This window comes from Toxorhynchites rutilus, chromosome 1 (genome assembly GCF_029784135.1).
Source record: "Toxorhynchites rutilus septentrionalis strain SRP chromosome 1, ASM2978413v1, whole genome shotgun sequence".
Lineage (NCBI taxonomy): Eukaryota > Metazoa > Arthropoda > Insecta > Diptera > Culicidae > Toxorhynchites > Toxorhynchites rutilus.
In genome coordinates, this window is record NC_073744.1 from 166,530,686 (window position 1) to 166,539,247 (window position 8,562).

Sequence of the window (8,562 nt, forward strand, 5' to 3'; positions counted from 1 at the left end):
TAAATGCTATTTGACATTCGGGGGTCCAGTCAAATTTTACGTTTTTTCTTAGCAGTTTGTTCAATGGGTGTGCTATTTCTGCGAAATTCGGTATAAACCTTCGATAATAATTACAGAAGGCTACAAAACGCCTGACTTCATCGGGAGTCGAAGGTGTGGGGTAATTTAATATTGCTGAAAATTTTGTTTGGTCGGGCTGTATGCCGACAGCTGAAATATTGTGTCCTAGGTATGTCACGTCGGGTCTAAAAAATAAGCACTTTTGGGGATTTAATTTTAGGTTATACTTTTGTAGTTGTTGAAATACATTTTCTAAATTGTTGAGGTGATGAGTTACAGAACATCCAACAACGATTATGTCGTCAATATAAAGAAATGCACATTGGGGAGGTAGTCCGCTGAGAGCTATGGACATCATTCTCTGGAAACTGTTTGGGGATATATTAAGGCCGAAAGGTAACCTAGTGAATTCGTAGTGGCCGTTAGACGTTGAAAATGCTGTGTATTTTTTTGATTTGTCGTCAAGTTCTATTTGGTGAAAACCTGACATTAAATCTAATGTGGAAAAGTATTTTGCTCTACCTAAATTATCAAGGATTTCGTCTATTCTTGGAAGTGGAAATTTATCTGGTGTAATTTTTTTGTTTAGTTGGCGGAAATCAACCACCAATCGCCATTTCTTATCTTGGTTGTTAGATTTTTTGGGAACCAGTAATATTGGTGAGTTATATGGTGAGATGGAATGTTGAATTATTTTATTATCGAGCATGTGATTAATTTGTTTATTTATTTCTGTTGTTTGGGCTTCAGGTGTTCTGTAATTTTTTATATATACTGGAGTTTTGTCTTCTAAACATATTTTTTGCTTGTAGAAATTGTTTGTTGTTAATGTATCTTTTTCCAAAGCGAAAATGTCGTTATAAGTTGTACAAAGTTTGATAAGTTTAGTTTTCGCATTGTCTGGTGTGTTTTCCAGTTTTAATTCTTTGAGTAGTTGGGTAATTCTATTCGGAGAATCCTGATTTATTGTTGTGTTAAGTTGATTAATGGAGTATTCGCTTAAAGGTATTGCTAGTGGTTTGAAATCTGTTGGTATTGTTGTTTCACTTGTATTAGTGTTTATGAGATTAATATATGATGAATTTTTAGAGATTATTGAGTTTGCGCAGAATAGGCCTGGTTTAATTTCTTGTGCTATTATGACGGTATCCTCTTCTATGTTCGGTAAGAAAAATTGTTTTATTAACTGACATCTTGGTGGGATAACGTAATTATTATCCCAGTTATCTTGAATTCGTATCTCTATCTGCGTATTATCATAAAAGAATGTCATTAGCCATGTTTTCAGACATAGGTTACATTCAAATTTGGTTAGAAAGTCTCTACCTAAGATGCCATCAGCTTTTATTGGAAATTTATTGCTGACGATTTGGAATTGATGTGGAATTTCTATGTCATTGAATATAATGTTTGTGCATGTGCTTGCAATTGTTTCTATTTTTCCTTCTGTAACTCCGTTAATAATGCATTTATTGTTGGTGTCTATTATTTGCTTTCCGTTAATTGGGTCTTCTTTGATTATAGAGATGTCCGCACCTGTGTCGATTATTAATGTGCATGGTCTTTTAGTCATTTGCATTTTTAGGGTGACGAACATTGAACAAGTTACGTCACATTTGTAAATGTTTAACATCGGTTTCCTAACTGTTGGTTTCCCTCCAATGACATAACCGGCTCGGACTGGAGGTCGTCCGTCGGAATTTCTTCGTTTCCCGTCAATCGGATGTATTGTACCGGACGGTTAAAATTAGCATTGTGTTGGTTGTTGTGATATCGCTGCGTGTTATTATTTGTAAATTGACCTCGAACTTGGTTCTGTCGGCCCTGGTTGTTATTATTTCTTTGAGGAAAAGTTGAGTTGTTGAAAAATTGTGCGTTTCTGCGTTGTTGATTATTAAAGCTGTGTTGGTTTCTACCTCTGTTGGTAGAATTAAATGGATAACGCTGATAATTGCCCCTGTTAGCAGGGTGGTTGAAATTGTTATTGTATCGATTTGTGTTTCTGTTAATTTGCGAATAGGAGAGAATGTTAACGTTCGAACTTGTGGAATTTTCTTCCAGTGCTTTTGTTGTTGCATCTGAAAATGAGTTGAAAGTACCCGCTCTGATGATTAGAGAGGTTTTTTCGTTTTTCAGTCCGTTAGCTAGGCTTTTTATTCCTTCCTTTGTTGCCAATGATTTAGCAACCTGTGTTGGAACTTCAATTCCGATGTACGCATTTTCTAATTTGTTGACCAGTATTTCGAGATCTTGGCAAAAATTTTCTATATTACCATTTTGTCTCAGACCGGTCATTTTTGCTATTATTTGAGCGGGGGGTGTGGATTTAATTGTCGATTTAAGGGTTTGAATGATTTCTTCCAAAGAAGATGGTGTGTCGGGGAAGGCATTTCTAGCTCTTCCTTCGAGTTTTGTTAAAATAACTGTTATGATAGTCGTTTTATTGTCATTTGTTTCTAGTGTTTTTACTAGGTTCAGTGCGTCCAAAAATGATTTTAGTTTGTCGATTGTTCCGTCAAATTGAGGGACTATGGAGGAAGTGAGTTTAATAGTTTCTGGAAGGTTTGCCATTTTTGATTTTATTTTGTTCAATCCTACTGTAAATAAAACCGCTAGTCCAATCTCTTTTAGGCTACGTCTTTTATACTGTTTATTACTAGTTATAGTTTCTCTAATATTTTGGATAGCTTCTTTAGCTGTTGATATGTAGTGGGTGCAGTCCGATCCCTTAATAGTATTTATATTTAGTTTTAAAATTCGTTTTACTTCGGCATATAATTGCTCTGCTTCTTGTAGTTTAGCCCTCAATGTAGTTTTTCTAAGATTTTTTACTATTTCTTGTTGGATCGTCTTGTTGATTGTTTGTAGTTTTTGGACGTTTTTATGTAACTTAGCTGTAGTTTGATCCATCTGGTTTTATACTAGGTCGGACGCCGCTTGCATTTTACGTGCCGCCTCCACAGCTTGAGCTGTTACCCATGTTTTGTAGGCTTTAAAAAGTTTCATGAGCGTTGTTATGATAATTACGCCTAGAAGAATACAAAGGATTGTTCCTTGGTATTCGTGCATTTGACCATGATTTTCTAAGTGGTTCAATATTTGGACCTGAGGGTCTCCTGTATTTGCTACAGTTTTAGAGCTAAAAAGACCCATGCTGGTCTCAAAACACATTGGGCAACAACTATCTATGTATTTATTTCGTTTTTTTTTTTTTTTTTTTTTTTTTTTTTTTTTTTATTAAGAACTGCTTATATATATAATGATTTCAGGAGCTCACCCGCCTTGCTTTTCCATCCGGCACCTCTGCATGTGATGGCTGCTTCCTGTCTGACTTAGTTGATTTCCTTCTATGTTGACGAGGGGGTAACACTTAGCGATGCTGTGGTGAAGTAACGCTACTGCTGCAGGTGGTACCAGTACGATTGCAAGTACCAACGGAATCACTGTATTGCGGGAACGCCTCTTTAAATGGGAATGCCTTGCTGACCGTTGAGGCTACCCAGTGGTGTGTTTTAGCGTCATGCCCTCGCGCACCTGTTTTGCTGCTTTCAATATCGATTCGCTGATTCTGTCATGCGTCTCATTTATCAGCACTCACAAATCACAAATCACTCTCTTTTTTTTTTCACCAGCACCAGCTAAAATAATTTTTTTGTCTTTTTGTCTCGCGCTGGGCCCCGACGGCTCGGTGGTTCTGATGTAAGGATAGGTTTGTTCAGTTAATGACTCTTTAAGGATTAGAGCACTTGCAGTTCAACGTAAACATCGATCGTGAATCAAACTTCTCAGCAGACAACGATGGCACAAACAAATGAGCTTCTCCAACCGACTCCGTGCAGGAATCATTTTCCTTCAACATGCTTTCCACTTTGCTGTATATGCTCGACAGCATGTCTTTATTGTTCAATCAATCCGGAACAAGCGATTCATTGTCGGAATTTTCTTCTTCTTTCACTACAATCTTTGACCAACGTCTATCACTCACTTTATTCTTTCGAGAGAAATAAATTTGTAGATCACTGTTTGCACCTTAATTTGCTTAATTGGTTTCTGTTCAGTCGCACAACAACACTTTCCGGCTCACCCTTAGTACCGCACAGATCACACTAGTCCTGTCACGGTCGCCATGTCGCAGGTCGCAGGATCGCCATGTGGACACCCAGTAGTTTCTTTCGGTTATATGAAAAGACTTTCACGTACGCGTTCATACTGAGTCCGCCCAACTGGGTCAGACTCCCTTTTATTCAATTCGTTTATTTCTTACAACTAGCTACAACCTAAATTCTATTATTATGCGTGGTCAGGCGAATTGTAGTAAAACACATAACACATGTGTCCGAAAAGATGTCAACCGGAATCGAAAGCATAAATAGGAAACGTTTGCGCATTTGCGCAAGCATGTGTTTGTCATTAAATTCACGCTAGCGAAGCTAGCGAAGAAGTGCAAAAGTAAACAAAGGAAGTTAATGGTCAGCGCGTCATATTATGCAATAAATAACCATCGGAACCTTTGCCTGAATTTACGACATGGTTCGCATGTTTATTTTGGTTGCACAGCGTGACGCACTTGCTAGAATTTTGTTGCCATAAGGGCATGTGTATCGGGTTGTAGGTGGTCCAGTGATCCTGTTACAAGTAATTACACATGTTAGAGCGCTCATTAAAAATAGGGTGACCAAAATTGTCGATGAAATAAAAAATATAACTTTCTCATCCTTATAGATAGAGATAAAAATAGTTCGATAATATTGCAGCTCCAGTTATTCGGGACATCTTTGTAGAACAAAGTATTTTTCTATCTTTTGAAATATCCGATATAACGGTTTTTTTATGTTGCGTTAAGGTCACAACAAAAAAAAAAGTTTTTTTGCTCTAACTTTTATATCTTAACAATGCTCGATATCACGAAAAATTAATTGATCGATCGGAATGTCAGCATTAAATCATTCACGATTTATTAGTCATCTTGCTAGTGACCATTTGGCAGCGACAGCGGCAGCATTCCAAATGGTCTTTGTCAAGGCCGAATGTTTTATTTAGTTTTCCAAATTGGCCTTTTTTAAGGCTAGAGGCGTATTAACTGAGGAAGTCTGAGAATCTGAGAGAGCCTCTATAATCCAAAACATCATCATCATTACACCAATAAATCCGAACACGCTTCCAAATTTACTGAATCTCTCTTCCACCATAAATTCAACAATTTGTACGTGTGATTCAATTATACGCAACAATCTCCAAATATCTGTATGAAAACTCGCACCATGTTGGTTTTCATACCGTTATGTGAAGATTGGTTATATTTTTCATATTTTTTATGCTTAACTTGTGCAAGCTCTGCACGTTCGTTCAACATGGTAGCAATACAGAAACTGAAACCAGCCATGGTAAGCACGATATTTATACTACTTTCACGGCCATCCGACGACATGCATTATCTACAGAGTTCTTATGATTTCATAAAAACTTATCGATTTTTGTGATTTCATTTGTTGGCTTTTAAAGCTGTGAAAAATTAGGTCAATAATTAACTAACATCACTTATACACTTTTTATCTTTTAAAAGTAATTGTAATACCACTTCTCTCAACAGGCAAAGAGATGTTAACGCTCGAATCCTTGCTCCCCAAATGTTACCATATCGTTTTCGAAATTTTCAACTTGCACTCCAGTACAGATGCAAGAATGATGTGGTGCAAAAATAAGGAAACACTCTCCACCAGATGGCGTGAAAATCAACACAGTGTCTCCACCGAACATACATCACTATGTGGATATCAGTCTTTCATTTGTCCTTTCTATCGAACAAATCAGCTTTGTCTAAAATCAGTATTGAGAAAGACTGCGATCTGCAAGTTCGAATTATAGAGGCTTTAAAACTTCAATTTATTCGGCTTTAACTTTGAGAAAAAAGCCTATTTGGAAAACTAAACTATACTCTGAATCATGAATGTTGTGAAATAGCTTGTTTATACTCGATAAATTCAAAAAATGCTGCATTTTCAATTTCTATTTCATGAAACCGTGTTCTGTTTTCTGATTTTGCACCATTACTGAAAGATATAGCCCTACGTAAAAAAATAGGTGATGATTTCATAGGTTTTCGTTATTGTTACACATTAAAAATAGTTCAAAATAAAGTAACACCAGATGGGCCAACCGGAAAAGCCTGCCGGGCCACATGTGGCCCGCGGGCCGCATGTTGAGTATAGCTGTTCTAGATGGATAGTTTAATAATTTCTGTGTTGATAAAACATAGTTCTCATGATGTAATTTCTTTTTCTTCGTGTTTGGAACTCATTTTTAGTCCTTTATTGCGTTATCCGCGATTTTCGTTATTCGCGGTGAGCTAGCCAGACTATTCCGCGGATAATCGGGGTTCCACTGCACTTAAAACGACCTCTGCAGCGTTTAAAGATGTTCTCATACGGAGTATGTTCGGTATATTTTGTAAAATCTCATCCTTATCAAAATATTTTTTCGATGCAGCAACATGCGAAGATACCTCGAATATATAAAAGCCCAACGCACTTCTCCACCAAGTCTAACAGTTGATGAGTCTTCAAATTAGTGAACGTGTCGCCGATCATAATAATTTCGATTTGTAATGAAGTAAGTGTACCCCTTCTCAGACTACCATCCCTGAAGACAGTTCTAAGTTTGTTCTCAATCTCAATGAAAATAATTGATTACTGATTGTATGTAACTCCTACCCTTACTCGGTCATTATTAGAATTATCTAAATACGCTTACAAAAATCTATTTATTATAATATAAACCGTTATCAGAAAAAAAAACTGTTCCATATTCCTTGTAGAATACAAGATACACTATTAAATAGGATTTTTTTTTCAACTAGCAATAATCGCACCTCAGTAAAACCTTATTGGTTACGATATCTTCAATGCGCAAACCTAATAGGATATTTATTCTTAACGAAAAATTTAATATTCGTTCATTTATTTATTTATTTTTTGCTTAACGTCTTTTCAACATGGCCTGACTCACAATTTTTCTCCAATTAACTCGGTTCGTGGCTATCTCCCTCCAATTCCGCGGGCACCCCGTCCTCACCATGTCATGCTCCACTTGGTCTAACCACCTTGCTCGTTGTGCTCCTCGTCGTCTCGTACCAGCCGGATTCCCGATGAACACCTTTTTTGCAGGATAGTTGTCCGACATTCTTGCAACATGTCCTGCCCAGCGTATCCTTCCAGCTTTGATCACTTTTTGGATACTGGGTTCGTCGGTGAGTCGCGTGAGCTCGTGCCTCCCCACGCCGTCCTCCTGTACACCGCCGAAGATGGTTCTCAACTCCCGCCGTCCAAAGACTCCGAGTGCTCCCAGGTCCTCTTCGAGTGTTGTCCACGTCTCTTGCCCGTAGAGGACAACCGGTTTGTTCAGGGAACATTTCGCACGACTGCTAAGTCTGTTTGACCTTAAGTGTTTGTGGAGACTATAGTAGGTACGACTCCCATTGATGATGCGTCACCGGATCTCGCGGCTGGTATCATTGTCAGACGTTACCATTGAGCCAAGGTAGACAAATTGGTCCACTACCTCGAACTCATCGCCGTCGATCATTACACTACTACCTAATCGGATCCTGTCGTGCTCGGATCCGAAAGCCAGCATGTATTTGGTTTTAGACGCATTGATTTTCAGTCCAATTCTCTCTGCTTCGTGCTTAAGTCTGGTGTAATGTTCAGCTACCGTCTCAAATGTTCTGCCGACAATGTCTACGTCATCAACGAAGCAGATTAATTGACTGGATCTATTGAAAATCGTACCACGCAAGTTAAACGCCGCTCGTCTCATAACACCCTCTAGCGCGATGTTGAACAGTAGGCAAGAGAGACCATCACCTTGTCGAAGCCCCCTGCGGGACTCAAATGGATCAGATAATCCACCCGAAATTCGCACACAGCACTGTATTCCATCCATCGTAGCCTTAATCAGTCTAGTCAGCTTCACGGGGAAGCCGTTTTCGTCCATGATTCTCCATAGCTCTTTCCGTGTCATTGAATCATATGCGGCTTCAAAGTCGATGAATAGATGGTGCGTGGGGACTCTGTACTCACGGCATTTCTGGAGAATCTGCCGCAAGGTGAAGATTTGGTCAGTAGTAGACCGACCTTCGATGAAGCCGGCCTGATAACCTCCCACGAATCTGTTTGTCAGTGGCGATAGACGACGGAAGATGATTTGGGAAAGCACTTTGTAGGCGGCATTCAGGACGGTGATTGCACGAAAATTTTCACAGTCTAGTTTGTCCCCTTTCTTGAATATAGGGCAAATAACCCCATCTTTCCACTCCTGCGGTAGTTGCGGTAGTGTGTTTCCCAAATTCTGACAATCAGACGATACAGATAACTAACCAATTTTTCCGGGCCCATCTTGATAAGTTCCGCTCCGATGCCATCTTTGCCAGTTGATTTGTTGTTCTTCAACTGTTTAATAACATTCCTTACTTCACCTATCGTTGGGGGTGGTACATCTTCAACA

General features: G+C 38.7%; 1 non-coding gene across 1 annotated transcript; it reads right to left on the bottom strand.

The window, feature by feature from the left end:
- Positions 1–6,834: 6,834 nt before the first annotated feature.
- LOC129763707 (U4 spliceosomal RNA) lies at positions 6,835–6,973 on the bottom strand. The gene has a single exon (XR_008741020.1). It is a non-coding gene; the product is annotated as a U4 spliceosomal RNA (small nuclear RNA).
- Between the last annotated feature and the right edge of the window lie 1,589 nt (positions 6,974–8,562).